Genomic DNA, 15,907 nt, shown 5'->3' with positions numbered 1-15,907 from the left:
CATAAAATAGAGGATTCCCATACACCACCCTATTACTAACACCTTGCATTGGTGTGGTATATTTGTTACAGCTTATGATAGCACATTTTTATATTATACTATTAACTGTACTGCATGGTTCAACCTGGGGTTCTCTTGACAGTGTAGTGTAGTTCCACTGATTTTTTTTAAATTTATTGTTACCATATATACAATCTAACATTTCCCCTTTTAATCACATTTAATTATGCATATTTCAGTACTGTTAATTATGTTCAGATGTTGTGTTACCATCACCACCACTCATTACCAAAACATTTTCATCATTCCAAATAGGCACTCTGTATGTTTTAAGCCTTAATTTCCCATTTGCTCTCCCTACCCTGTCTTCTGATATTGGAGGATATTCTAGATTCTGATTCCATGAGTTTGCTCATTCAAATGATTTCAGATCAGTGAGATCATAGCAGATTTGTCCTTTTGTGACTGTTTTTTTTTCCCTCAACATGACATCTTCAAGATTCATTTATGGTGTTGCATGTATCAGGACTTAATTCCTTTTTACAGCTAAATAATATTCCATTCTATATATACGCCACATTTTATTTATCCACGCATGAGTTGATGGAAAGTTGGATTGTTTCCATCTTTTGGCAATTATGAACAATGCCCTACGAACCTCAGTGTCCAAATACCTGTTTTAATTTCTTTACGGTATATACCTAATATTCTAGCTCTATATTTCTCGTTCTGAGGAAATGCCAAATTGTCTTCCACAGCAGCTGCATGATTCTACATTTCCACCAGCAATGAATGAATGTTCTTATTTCTCTGCATCCTCTTCAACACTTATTTTCCTTTTTTTTTTAATAGCAGCCATTCTAATGGGTGTGAAATGGTATCCCTCTTGGTTTTGATTTTTATTTTTCTGATAACTAATGATGTTGAAGATCTTTTCATGTGCTTTATGGCCATTTGTATATATTATTCAGAGAGATGTCTCTTCAAGTCTTTTGCCCATTTTTTACATGGGTTGTTTGGCTTCTTGTTGTTTCAGCCTACTTCTTCAAGGTCAAATGGATACATCCTTGTTTAAGACATTCATGATTCAAAGCTAAGTTTAAAATCCCCTTATCTGGATGTTGCATGATTTTATCAGCACTACTTATATCTCCTCTCAGTCTTTAGTTTTCCACTGTTGGGTCACCTACATATAGTAAGAATTTCGTATCTGTGGTATGACTAACATTTTGAATCCAACAATACTATATTATAGGATACAGCCCTGTGCATTGTAGAATATTTAGCAGCACCCCTGGCCTCTACACACTACATGACAGTAGCACCTCCCAAGTTGTGACTATCAAAAATATCTCAGTCATTGACAAATTTCCCCTGGAGGCAAAATCGCCCCCTCTTGAGAACTACTGGTATAGCAGTCTATGCAATTACAAAATGTTTTTTTATCTATTATTAGGTGTGATCTAAACATCATCCATTTAAAGCAAGCAGGGAAAGACAAATATTCCACTTTAAAGATGATAACACCGAGGGGCAAAAGATGCTTGTGAGTTAAGTAATATTATTTTCCCCATGAGAAGCCAGCAAATTTTATAATCACAACCTCAACAAAATCATCACAGAGCTGGAAATATTTTAAAGAAATAAACTTAAATCAATAATGACTTTTCTGCATTTTCTTGAATATCTATGGTTTCTGGATAACAATAGGGTGTCTCCTATTTTTCTTCTAATAATTTCCCTGTATATGTTCAATAATCTAGTTACCCTTAATAAAGTCCAGAGGAAATTGTTAAGCCAAATGTTTCAGAAAATTGCCTACCATGTTACAAGTTCATTAATTTTCCTTTTTGTCTTCCCAAAGTAAAACTTATTTGCCAATATTCTCCCATTCATTCAAAATTGTGTGCCAGTGACCATGCTAGGTTTGGGGAATATAATTACGATTATAAAATTTGAGATAATGTCCCCCAGGTAGCTTTCATTTTAGTAAACACCTTAAGTATGGGTAAAATTTAGTTAAGTGAAGAGAGTAATGATTGGGTTGGGGAATGGAGAGAATGTTTCAAAAGGAAACAGTTGGTGCAAAGGTCCTGGACAAGAAAAAAATAAGACATAAGGAAAACATTAAAGTAGGTCTATATGCTGAAATATAAGGGTTGGTAATGATATGGGAAAATGAAACTTAGGGAAGTATTTAATGACCAAGAAGGATGCACGCTATCAAAAGTCAAGTAAGAGAAAGTCTGGAAAGTGTCCACTGGATTTAGCAACAAAATGAGTGATGGCGACCTTTACCTTTATTAAGAAGAAATACAGTAGACTGGTAAAGGTATGAAGTTGATTTCACATGTTGTATAATGTGTATAAGGTGAACTAGTGAAGTCAGTATGTTAGTTTCCTATTGCTTTTTAACAAAATGCTACAAAAATGGCTTAAAACAACAGAGATTAATTATCTTATAGTTCTGGATGTCAGAAGTCAGAAAAGTGTCTCAATGGGCTAAAATTAAGATGCTGACAGCCTGCATTCCTCTCTGGAGGTTCAAGGAAAGAACTGCTTTTCTTTCTTTTTACTGCTTCTAGAGGTTAATGATATCCCTTAGCTCACGGCTCCCTTCCATCGTCAAAGCCAAAAATGGCTGCTTGAGTCTTTCCCACCTTGCAATACTCTGACTGACTTTTCTGTCACTCTCTTCCACATTTAAGGAACTCTTATGATTCCATTGGACCCATCTGAATAATCCAGCATAGTATCCTTAGCTGAAGGTCAAATTAGAAAACTCACTTCCATCTTCAATTCTAATTCCCTCTTGCCACATAATATAACATAGTCCCAAGTTCTAGTGAACAGGACACAGAGATCTTTGGAGGACCACTATTCTACCTACCATAATCAACTATTGTAAACAAGTGTTTTAAGAAACCTGCATCTAGTGGGGGCGGGGTGGGAGATAAAGTAACAGATGGACCTGGGATGGGGTCGGTATAATGATTTATTTTCAAAGGTAAGAGGGATGAGTACATATTGTGGGAGAAAAAGAGAAAATCAAAAGTCTAAGGTTTTTAAGGGGGATGGAAGGTGAGGTGAAGGAGCAGATGATATCTAGAGCAGAGGTGGAAATATTAGCTTTAGAGGGAAGAGGAGGAAAAAAGAATAAGCGTGGGTGCACATATGTCCATCGGCTTGGTGGTAAGAAATTGAAGTTCATTTTTGCAGCTTTTCTCAGAAATAGGAAAGAAAATCATCTGCTAAGAAGGAGGGGGCAGGTGATAAGATTGGATATTTTAGGAGAATAAAGAGTATAAGAGTCTGGACATGGGCATGCAGAGGATGAGCTGGCAAAGTGCAGGGTCTGGCTAAGCACAGAGACCAAGGATGTACTGCGGCACTAATATATGAAGCTTTGTGATTTTCAGAAACAGTACCAGGGAGCTCTGGAGAAATAACAAAAATATAGGCTTTTGGATAGATTGAGACGCTCACCCACCCCTACAAGTATATGTAAAAAAATGTGCTGGTCAATGTGTACATTTTTATGGGAATAGCACTCCTAATTTCTATGGGATAGCCAGTATTTCCTGTGAAATAAAAAATTATTATAAATATTTGATCCCATGAATTAGGAGCTGGAGGGGGCACTTTCACTCTTGATGCACACAGATAAAGAAAACATCTATTATCGCCTTCTGTTGCTAAACTTGCAGAAATAAAACACCATGCTATGCTAATACAGTCACAGCTATGGCCTCCAGAAGGTGTGCATAGGAGAGGAGCAGCTATGGCCTCCAGAAGGTGTGCATATTTCTGGCATTTGCCAGAAATAGGAATAGTGGACCAGAATGTCAAGGGAGATCATTGAGATACCTTCTACAGTATAAGGACATCATACCATGTTCCTGTGATAGTACAATTCATGCATCAGCTTGGCTAGGTTATGGTATTCAGTTGCTTGGTCAAGTAAGCACTGGCCTGATTGTTGCTGTGAGAACAGTTCATGGCTGGATTTAAATTCATTAATCAGTTGACTGCATCTATGGCTGATTACATTTACAATCAACAAAGGAGAGTGCGTTCAGCAATGAGGAGTCTCATCTGATCAGCTGAAGTCCTTATAAAGAGAACTGATGATTTCAACAGTCCAAAAGAAGAATTTCTATCTCTATTTCCACCAACCAGCTTCTCCTAGGAAACACATGGAAACCTTCAATGGAATTCCCAACTTGCAGTCTACTCTATGAAATTCAGACTTGCCAGTCTCCCTGGTCTCATGAGGCAAGTGAATTCATTGGCTGATGCACACAGAAGTCAATGCTGTGACACCAGGATTTTGCAAAAAGAAGAGTTTTATTGTAGGGTGGCCAAACAAGGAGACAGGAAGAAATCTCAAATCTGTCTCACCAAGTCTAAAGAGCTTAGGGTTTTTTATGGGATTCAAACAAAGGGAAGTGAAGATAATGACTTATTTAAGTTGACATATATTGATTGGTTATGTTTCAGTCACAGTTAATAGGAAAGGTACAAGTGCAGGCCCAAGAAACCCTTGAAAACTGATAAAAGCTAGCTGGGGTAAGCACAAACTGGCAGTGACTAAGGGTTGTCACTGAGGGGCCAGCAGCAGTGTTATAAATCACTCAGTTAATATGACAACTACAATAACAAGAAAAGGAAAAGGAAAGGAAATAAGCTAAAAAGCAGACTGTAAATGAGGGCCAAGTATCCTATAACAGTAATGTTATAGATCACTCAGTTAACATAAGATAAACAAAATAACAAGTACAGAAATAGAGATGGGCTATAAATGAGGGGTGAGGAAAGCATCTGGTCAACACAGTGTTATATATTGCTCATTTAACTTAACAACTACAACAAGGAATAAGCTAAAACAACTATGATTACAAGTACATCTGCTGTACTCAGCAGTTACAATTATATATATATATATATATATATATATGTCCTGTTAGTTCTGTTTCCCTGGAGAACCCTGACTAAACTTACTAATATAATACCCCACCCCAAATCACAGATTCATAAATTCTAAGAGTTGGAAGAACCCTTGGAAACAATGTACTCCCCCATTCCCTACCCTATTATGGCTAAAAAACTCTTCAGCCTCCAGACAGAGGATCACACACTTTCCTCCCATCCTCCTATTCTCTGCTGTTAACACTTTCAATGGTCAAGAAGTTATTGTCCTCTGTTTTTGTTTGGTTTTTGTTTGTTTGTTTTTTAAAATACAATTAGTGGAAATCTCTTTCTTACATTAAATTTAAATATGCCTTTCTTAATTTGCTCACTGCTTCTGTTCTGCTCAGCCCTGTAAACCAATAAAATATGTATTGAAAACCACATCCTCAAGAGAGTTATTGATTCTTAAATGTTGCTATCGTGCTCTTCTTCTGAGTCTTTCTTCCTAGATAAACACCCATATTCCCTCAACCATTGTTCATATGGCAGTTTCCAGGCCCATTAACATCATACCCGTCTCCTCCATATGCGCTCATTCATCAGTCTCTTATTATTTTGGTCAGATAAGCCTGGAGTGTAACAGGAAAGTTACTACCACTGGTTTGGTCACGTGCATCTAAATATGCTGAAGGCATCATCCAATTACAAAGTATGTGGCAAACTAGTCTTATTTACAGAGCTTCTATCACCTAAACCAGGTTAGTTGTAAATCCAATGTAATCTACCAATATGTACATCATCCTAAATAAAATTTTGGAGAACTTAGAGATGCCTAGAATATATTTAAGGAAGTATATTTGATTCACTGAGGAAGGTGAGCAGTCTGTTGTCTTGGAAGTAAACTCAACTCATATATTATCTAACAATTAAATATGACATGGAGCCAGATCACTTGAGGGTGCCAGACTTTGGTTTATTGCTATATCTCAGCTATTAGGAACCACGCAGAAATTTAAATGAGGATGATGGCCTGAACTGCATTAGTAGTTCTCTACTGCATTTCCCAAAATAAACATGGTATTGTAAATTGCATCATTCCATAATATAGTTAAAATTATTCATTGCTTAACTCTAAGTATTTGTCTTCAAAAAAAAAGAGAAATCCATCGCAAAAGGCAAAGTAATATGTCAAATTTTCATTAAACTTCTAGTTCCCGAATTAACAACTTTTCCTTTGTCCAAACTCCTCTGTGGGGCTTGGAGACTGGCCACTTACAATAGGCAGAGCCGTAGTAGATGGTTTTGAGACAGACTGAATATTCACATGCAGAACATTCAGAGGAGAACTGAAATCACAATAGGAAGGGAATTTTTGAACAAAGAGAACATTAAAGGCATCAAGTCTGAGGAACAACGGTCATATATTAACTGTAAAAAGAGTAAAGAAATCCAAAATTAGGGGGAATCCAGGACAAGACAGAAAGCAGAGTGGGAATAAGGACCGTCAACAGTAGGTCCTGAATCTCTGTAGCTCTGTAATGGAATCATGGGGTAGATTTAACAGTTGAAAAACAGTTCAACATTATCTTTTTAATCTTCATCAAATATTCACCACCCTACGATAACTAAAAAAAAAAAAAAAAAAATGGATTCCCCTTGCTGAGATTCTTACCTGAAATAGAATTCATGGGATCCAGGTATTTAGGTGGGGTGGGGTGGGCAGTCCATCCTTGTTTTTACTAACTTCCAAAAGTTATCATTTCCTTCCATTATGCCTGTGACAAACAGTAGCTCAAAAGTGGGCAAAAGTGGGTGGCAGACTTGGCCCAGTGGTTAGGGCGTCCATCTACCACATGAGAGGTCCGCGGTTCAAACCCTGGGCCTCCTTGACCCGTGTGCAGCTGACCCATGCGCAGTGCTGATGTGCGCAAGGAGTGCCCTGCCACGCAGGGGTGTCCCCACGTAGGGGAGCCCCACGCACAAGGAGTGCGCCCCGTAAGGAGAGCCGCCCAGCGCGAAAGAAAGTGCAGCCTGCCCAGGAATGGCGCCGCACACACGGAGAGCTGACACAAGATGACGCAACAAAAAGAAACACAGATTCCCATGCCGCTGACAACAACAGAAGTGAACAAAGACGCAGCAAACAGACACAGAGAACAGACAACCGGGGTGGGGGGGAGGGGAGAAAAATAAATAAATAAATCTTTAAAAAAAAAAAAAGCGGTCAAAAGCAGTATTGAGGGGTGAGGATTCACCAAGATGCCACAGTAGTTTAAGGCACCGTGAAAATTTAGCATAACAAATAAGGTAAATTTCAGTAGGAAACCATGCACAGACATTAAGTGGGGTGTAGGCTTTAGAACAAATTTTCTATAGCTTAGATTTACTAAAAAGAACTACAGAAACACTAATTCCAATCACTGTTTAGCAGAGTTTTTTCTTCTGACTTTCTAAACACCTGATAATCATATTCAAACAAATTTTTTAAAACGTAAAAATGCATAGACTTGTAATTGTTCTAAATGGACTATAGTATTCTACCCATTCTAATTCAGCCTTAGGATAAAAACAAACACCTCCCTAAAGAATGTCTTTGAACATCAAGCTATACAAATCTTCTGAATGTTTGGCCTCAACCTTTGTTCATACCTCAGTCACAGTTCCTTTCAGCACAACACTAAGAAACACTTGCCTAACTTTACAAAATGGAAGCCCTTCGTTATTAATTCTGTCTTCGGCTCTTTGGGTTGTGAAGCCTCGGCCATTGCTTCTATGAGTTGACATCTACTCAACACAAACAGCAAGCTATTATAGGGGTCCCCTAGCTATTTCAGTACTTCAGTTAAAGCCCAGTGCATATCTTCTCTCTCCCCATAAGAAGTTCATAAAAGGTAACTAAGGTGTCAGGCTCCTTTGCCTTTGACTGGAATGACACCAATTCAATGCATTGATCTGCTGCATCAATAATCCATTTAGCAGTTGTGTTATGTCTGATTTCTAAGTGATAAAATACAGTAGCTAACACTCAATACGCGCAGCCTTTGGAGCGGGTCATGGAAGGTCGTGTTGATGAAATGGCAGAAAAGCAGTAATTTGGGTGCATTTTCATGGTTTCCAAGTAACACTGAAACTGCCACTCACTACCCCACTTTTCAGAGTAGCCCTTCCCTAACTAGTTTGTGGAAGTTTCTAGACGTTTCGACTTCCCATTAAAATACCCACCTCTTCTTGTTTATTCTATAGGAGACTTGCTGCCTCTCAGGATAAGTTTCTGTTTCCTCTCCCCCTTGCAGTGCCTGCTGAAGCCAGCTCCTAGCAGGTTCTAGTCACAGAGCATAGCGCACATGATGCCTCCATGTTAAGACCATGCATAACTGCAACTGCGCCTGCGCCAATTAACCCCACCTTTCCCAAACTGGATTGGCCCACACATCTCATCCCCGCCTTAAACTTGCCAACTCAGCCGCCTTTGCAGAGCGGGGTTGGCTTGTGGTACCTCACTCCATCCTTAACCACTTACGTATGCCTGCTTTCCTCAGATGGTATAAAACACCATCACCCATTTTGCTTGGGGACACTGATCTAAAGCTTGCCTCCAGTTTCCTTGCTGGTCGACTACGCGATAAACTTTCTTTCTCTGAAATTCTGATGACCCAGAATTGGCTTTTGCGTGCATCCGGGTAAATGGAGCCTCTTGGCAGTAACAACGTTAATACTATTTCACATTCAAGTTCCAGCATTTCAACTCAAAAATTTAGGGACAGTACAAAAAAAAAAAAAAAAACTACAAAAAAAAAAAAAATGGAAGGTGTAATACATTTTTAAAAAACAAAATCTAAAACAAAACTCTAGGTGCAGTTGGTGGGCTCGAGTGGGAAGGGTCCAGTGGAATTCCGTATGAATCTTGGCACAGGAGGAGAGCTGAAGGAGGTAGGAAGGAGAAGAGGCAGGAGGGAAATGTTAGGAGTGCAAAAGCTACCTTAAGTCATGTGGCAGTTCTGCCGCTCAAGGGTTAAAGCAATCATCTTACTCTTGGTTTGAGCAAGCAGGTTTGCTCTACAGATGCATCACGTTAGTTTGCATAAATTACATCATCCTGGTTACATAGTAACACCTTGGCTTCACAGCTGGCTGTGCTGTTGCTGGAAGATGTTATGGATTATGCTGTCTTTGACCAGGTATTAATAGAGCTCTCCTCAGCAACCCACAAGTGATTAATGAGATGAAAAGATAATATATCCCACCTGCTGAAACATCCCTGAAAACAGAATTAATGAGTCCAAAAGAGAGGGGGAGAGAAGGAAAGAGAAGAGGGCTGACACTTCAGTGTACTGTGCAGGGCAGATCAGCTGTCTATTTGGCTTGACTTCTAATGATCCTCCTGTTTGCGAAGGAGTTAGTATCTTATAACCAGTAGCAGCCAATTTAAAAGCAATTACATATTACTAAGATAATTATCATATACACCAAGAAATGTTCACCTGAATAGGGTACCATAATCATAGAAGGACCGAAAACCTTATCCTCATTACTCCATATTTAAGCAAAATAAATGGACTATGAAACTTAAAAGGAAAAATTCAGCCATGGGAATGCAGTGAAGGGAAGTACTCTGAATGAAGAGGCTAGAAGGCTGGAGGGGGGAGAGGAGTTTCAGTATTCATATTTCAGTTTCTGATATTTCCAAAAGAATGAAGCCAATGAGCTTGATAGGAAGCTAGTTTCTGGTTTCATGACAGTGGAGGAGTGCTGCCCAAGCAGGAGGAACTCTTCCGCATTATGTGGATGAGAAGACTTTGTGTGAAAATAGGGCAAAGCATCTTTTCTTGTAAGACAAGGCAAGTGAGCAATTCACTCTCCCCACATTACTTTTAACTCCGAGAGCCTCTCTCTCTCCCCAGCCAACCACCCTTATCCCAAGAGGAGTTGAAAATGTGATTGGTCCGATTTTAAGCCACTATTGGGCCATAGGTACTAGTGGGCAAACTCCCTACCCTAAAACCTTGCTGTTCCTCTCCTTTTATGAGTGCGAAGGGCAGGTGGACTCACCACTGAGAGGGTGGAGGCCAGCTCCTGTGCAATGAAGGAAGTTGAGGAGAGGCGCTTAAGCTCTTGGAGCATTTTGCTCGGCTTCCAATGAGTTAGTGTACTCGCTGTAGCCAATTTAAGAGAAATCGCACATTACCAAAATGATTACTATATTCACCAAGAAATTTTCACTTGACTATAAGAGTGTAATTTTAGGGAGAATAAAAGCCTTGTCTTTGTTACTACGCATTTAAGCACAAGAAATTGACTATAAAAATGAGAAGAACCTATGTCATATGCTCCAAGCCAGCTTCAACACAGAGATTTACTTTTGGATATTAAAAAGAGTACAGATTCTTTTTAAGTCAATCTGAAATCTCCATGTTTTAGGTGTTTTCTCCCAAGAATGTAAGCTCTATAACAAGGCATTTCTGTCTTTTGTTTGCTGCACTATCCCTAGCACCTAGAACAATGCTTGACGCGCGATACATGCTCAATGAAATATTTCAAATGAATGATACCTTGATTTCCATTCCTATTATACCTCTACTCCAAATCTCACAGCAGGGGCAGAATGCCAAAAGAGACGTTAGATAGGTCTCGGTTACCTGGCTGTACTAATACCCTAATAAAACCAAAATCTAAGCTCTATCATTAATACTTGCCTTATACTGAAACTGGGTAAGATGGGAAATCAGTACTACGATGTTTCAGGGCTCAAAGAGTCTTTAATATGGTTGAATGTGATAAGTTCATATTTGGCTCAATTATATTTTGGTCTAGTCAATAAAAACTTAATAATAATTAAGATGGTATGTCAGAATCCAAGTTAAGATTGATGGGGTATAAACAAGCTCTGTGAAGCCCAGCTCTTTCTGGCAGAAATTCTGCAAAGACTTTTCCTCTAGTTAATTCTTACAAGCATAAAAATGTATCTAACTTATTTTCAGGGATTTTAAGACCTATGTAGGATTTATGGAGTCTAGAACATGTTTCTCTTATGAAAGAATAAATGGATGAGTGTTAGCTATATTTAATTCCTAAAAGGAATTCTGTCATTTATCAAAAATACATGGGGAATATTTTTTTTCCTTTCAGAAAAAAATGCTGCTTTTTAAAAATTATAAGTCAAATTTCTTCTATTAAAATCCAAAAATAAAATTTTTAGCTTAGCATGAATCAGGAATTATTTACGCCTCTGTGAGGGTGTAGACATTATAAATACATTGCCCTTAGAATCAGAAAATGGTGCTTCCAGTGATGCTCCTATTTGCTTGCCTTAAATAAGGTAATTATAAACTAATTTTACAATACAAAATACTTATACTTTGATTCTCAAACAGTGAACAATCGATATTGCTCCAATTTTGCCAACAAAATGACTGAAAATGTAGTACAAGTTATTATCTAACCACCTTCTAGTGCAATAGAAGAGAATTCTCTTTATTTCCAGTACTTTATCATAGTGTTTCTGAGATATGAACAGCTTCCCTGGATATTCTATATTTTTATCATTAGATCAGTCCAGACTATTCCTTGCACCATATTATTTGGCACTTCATATATTTGTCATTAAAGAATTAAATGTTAGTTTGATATGGCCAAACTGTATTGAAGAACTTTACAAGACTCAACTTATAAATTTTGCTGCAGGATGTATTATAGGGAATGTATTGCAGATGTATTTTCTCCCCTACAGAGTACCTAATCTGCATTAAAAACTCAGAAGAGAAATCACTCTGGGTTCCAAGTATCACAGAAAGTGACTTCTGAGTAACCGGCATCTTTTAATCATTAGAACACTTTGGCTCTAACGTTGCTCTGAGGGTTAAGAGATGTAAAGCCCAATTTTGAGCACATGAACGCAGACCCTTATGGTTCGCTTTTAGGGTTCTGACTCTATCTCTGGGTTCCACACAGTTCTGTGGAATAGGTAGGGACTCAAAATTAGTTATCGAGATTAAAAAAAAAAATACTATGTCTGAAACAAGGTATTTGCCAAAACATCCTTGGCTTGCTATAATTTAATCATCATAAAAGTGTTCTCCGTATGAACAAAAACCATGTTCTTTAACTTCAGGTATCAAAGTTGAACCTTAATTAGGGAAGTAAAAATAAATAGGAAAAAATTAATGAGAGAGAGAGAAACTGCACACTGATAATTTGAAAAACAGGTTTAGAGATTGTTACACTTTCTTATTGCAATCGTCTCCCATGTCCTCTGGATTGGTACTTTGCAGAGTTTTCAGGCTAACACTTTACACAGCCTCTTAAAGAAAATTTAGATGCCATCATGTAAAGACAAAGTGCAATAAGTAATAGCGATCTCAATGAGCTTCATTGTGTTTACTTTTAGGGCCACTTTGGCCTCTATTCCTTGCTTGCTGTTTCTTCCTGAAAGACTACTGTGTTCTCCAAAGTTTACCCTTTCCCTTTGTATCTTACAAACTACCACCATCCAGTCTGTCTCTTAGGTATGTATGCTGAGGCAGCTGCCATCGCTCTATTCCTTGCTTGCTGTTTCTTCCTGAAAGACTACTGTGTTCTCCAAAGTTTACCCTTTCCCTTTGTATCTTACAAACTACCACCATCCAGTCTGTCTCTTAGGTATGTATGCTGAGGCAGCTGCCATCGCCCTACAGCTGACTGTAAAGCAGGCCCCTGAATTCTTCCCCCTTTCCTCACAGTCGCTAAAGGCAAGGGCTTAAGCAAGGGATATAGTGTAGATGCACAGTCCCAGATAAGGGTAGGTGAATTCCAATTGTGGAGAAAAATCTTGCGTACTTTTTATTTCTTATCTTTTATTTCCTACTTTCCTTTCTTGAACACCGGGAAGACTACACTTAGAAAAATCAAAATTTGTAAAACACTAAAAGTTAAAACTTCTTAAATTGGTAACAGACACCTACTGATGCGGGCTATGGGTAGGAGGCGGTTTGTCTCTTTGTGTCCTGACTTGTGAGTGTGGGACAGTGAGAGGCTGCAGTCCTGCCCTTGGTGACCATGGCAATGACTCCAGTCCCGGGAGGCAATTTAGTGATACAAACACTTTATACATACCAGTCAGTCCAGGGAAACTCTGATGGTGGTGATGCCGAAGCTTAAGGGAAATTGGACATGGCCTTGAACAGGAAATATAATACAGCCTGTGCTTAAATTCAGAATCATCTAATTCTGTATCCAAGTGTGCCTAGTCTCAGAAATCCAGTTAAGTGATACAGGCTTTGAATGTTCAGAAAGGATGTTAAGACTGAATGTGTATTCAAAGTTGCATCCAGACAGGACTGTGGGCAAGATACTAATCCAAGCTCACCTGAAATGTGGGCGATATGTTAATGCAAAACCTATCTGGTACTCAGGCAAACACTTAACTAACAAAGAAAGTAGTTTTCTTTCATAAATCACCATTTGACTCCCTACCCTGTATAAAAGGAACTTGAAAACCTTGTTCGAGGCCGGGGTTTGAAACAGAAAGCTCCTGAGTCCAGCTGGCTGCCAATAAACCATTTTTCCTTCTCAAAAACATTCCTGAGTCCTAGCCTTTCTATACGCAAATAAATGAACCTCTCTCAACTTCTAGAACACTACTACAAGCCCTTGATTGTAAGGAGGGAAGGCTTGCCAGAGAGAACTCACTCTCTATGGCTGCCTGTCAATGGCCTTTCTGCAAATATTTCCATGGAAACTATAAGAGTTTTGATAGCAAGGGAAAGTTCTCCTGAAGTCCCTTCTCTTCTCATGTTAACAGAAGAACAGTACCCAACCTCTGCCCAGACCCAAGAATTTTTAGACTAAAGAGAATAACCTCTCAGCTATCCTTTTATCTATTCAAATTCCAACACATGAAAAAAATAAGCAGACAATTCAAACTGGAATTTGCCTTGGTTTTCCCCCAATGAGAGTTCTAGCCTTCTCAGAAGCTAAGGAAGCCGAGGATTCTGTGTTTATAAATAAACTCTATGCAAAAGCCAAGGCCTTTTAAGAAAAACTAGTAATCCTAAATAGATACCTGCCAACAGTTTCAGGATGATGTCTTGCCTGACCTGCAATTAACTTCAGCGTCTCTTCACAATTTGACTGACAAAGGAGCTGCTGCTTCTAAGAAGACAAGCTTTGATATTGGTCACAGATGGTTGGTCTCCAAAATCTAGTGGAAAAATCTTATTTCCTTGTATTTAATCTTCCAAAACTGATCCATTCTATATCTAGGTTTCTTGTTAGGATTTGGCAGAAGTCCAAATAATCTCAATCCTGTAAATTCTTCCTATTATTACAGTTAAGTATCAAGTCTTCCTTCTTTTATTCTTTCAGCAAATATTGTTGGGCACCTACTATGTGCCAGGAACTGGATTTCCAAGTACTAAATGGAATCACAGTACTACCTTTAGTGTTACAGGGAGAAGATGGAGCACTGGACAAGTTGGGTAGTAGTGAAGATGCTGATTCCTGTGGAATTCACAGGTCATGCTGGTGAAATGCATGAGGAAGATAAAAGGGAAATTGAGGATGATTCTGAAATGCCTGGTTTTGCAACTGGCTAGGACCATTTCCTGAGATAGGTAAGACTGTGAAGTAAGTAGATTAGGAAGAGAAAGCTATTAGCTCAATTTTCAAGATTTTTAGTTTGAGATGCTTGAGAGACATTTAAGTGGAGGTGTGAAATATTTATTTACATATACAAGATTGGAGCTCAGAGGCATGATTCTGGTTGGGGATGGGGATTTTAGAATCTTCAAGAGATTTGGGAAAGAAGGTGAAAAAAGAGAACATTCAAATAAATTACACCAAAAATGTATAAAAGTCTATAGGCTAAAATGTAAACCATAAAGTAAAACATAAGATAACTAAAAATTTAGAAAATTGTATAGTCTAAAATATAAACCTAATGTAAACCCAAATGGAACCATGTTTGAAAACCATTGTTTCAATATCTGTACATCAGCTGTAGCAAATATAATATGAACATGTAAAAAAAAAATTCCTCAAATACATGGACCTGAAGATTAGCAATATTTAGAAGTATTTTTTAAAGAAAGCAAAACTAAGAAAAAGGAAAGAAACTAGAATAAGTTTCAAGAAGAACTGTGCCAAATAAGATGAACATGAAAGTTATCTTTCCATCAGATTTTCTTAAAACGGATATCATTTGTGACCTGGCATGAGCAGCCTCAGCAGAATGTTGATGGCAAAAGGTAAATTGGAGTAGGAAGAGAAACTGGAAACTGAGGAATGAAAGACAGCCAACTTTTGAAATCTAACTGAAATAAAGTAGCTATAAAAATAACAAAAGATAATGGAGGGCCGTTTTGCTTTGTTTTTCATTTAGAATTCTAGATAATTCTAAATGATGGGAATAATGCAGAGGCAGAAATTAATAATGATGGGAATAATGCAGAGGCAGAAATTAATAATGATGGAGTGAATATTTTTAAAAAAGACCTTGAGAGACTGACAGATATTGGGATCCAGAAGGCATTAGCCTCCAGGAGAATGAACGACACTTTCTTTGTCATGCCAAAACAATAGAAGAGAATTAGCTACAGATGTGGATTCATGCATTGACACAGCTTGCAACTGTTGGTTTCTTTTCCCAGTTACTAAAATTATTGTTTTCTGAATGAATGTGGAAAGGAAAGCAGGAATTTTGAAAGAATCATTGCACAGAGTGGAGGGTAAGCTTTGTAGAGAAATGCTGGACAATTCTGAAGGCTCACTTGAGATTGGTGATTTTAGCTTATTCCAATGCAAGTCTGTTAGTTTGTATGGTTTTCTCCAGTATTGCTTATCCACAAAAAGGAACAGATATAGAAAAAAGTCATCATTGGTTTCATCCAAACTTGAAGCTTAAGAGGAAAATAGAGAAAGACGGGGAGGGAGAGAACATTTCCAAGTAAGTGTTCCTTAGAATGAACCTTAGAATGTAAGCTACATAGAGGGAAATGAAGACCAGTGAGGACTTCTACACAGA

Source organism: Dasypus novemcinctus, chromosome 8 (genome assembly GCF_030445035.2).
Source record: "Dasypus novemcinctus isolate mDasNov1 chromosome 8, mDasNov1.1.hap2, whole genome shotgun sequence".
Taxonomy (NCBI): Eukaryota; Metazoa; Chordata; class Mammalia; order Cingulata; family Dasypodidae; genus Dasypus; species Dasypus novemcinctus.
This window is presented reverse-complemented; position numbering follows the sequence as displayed.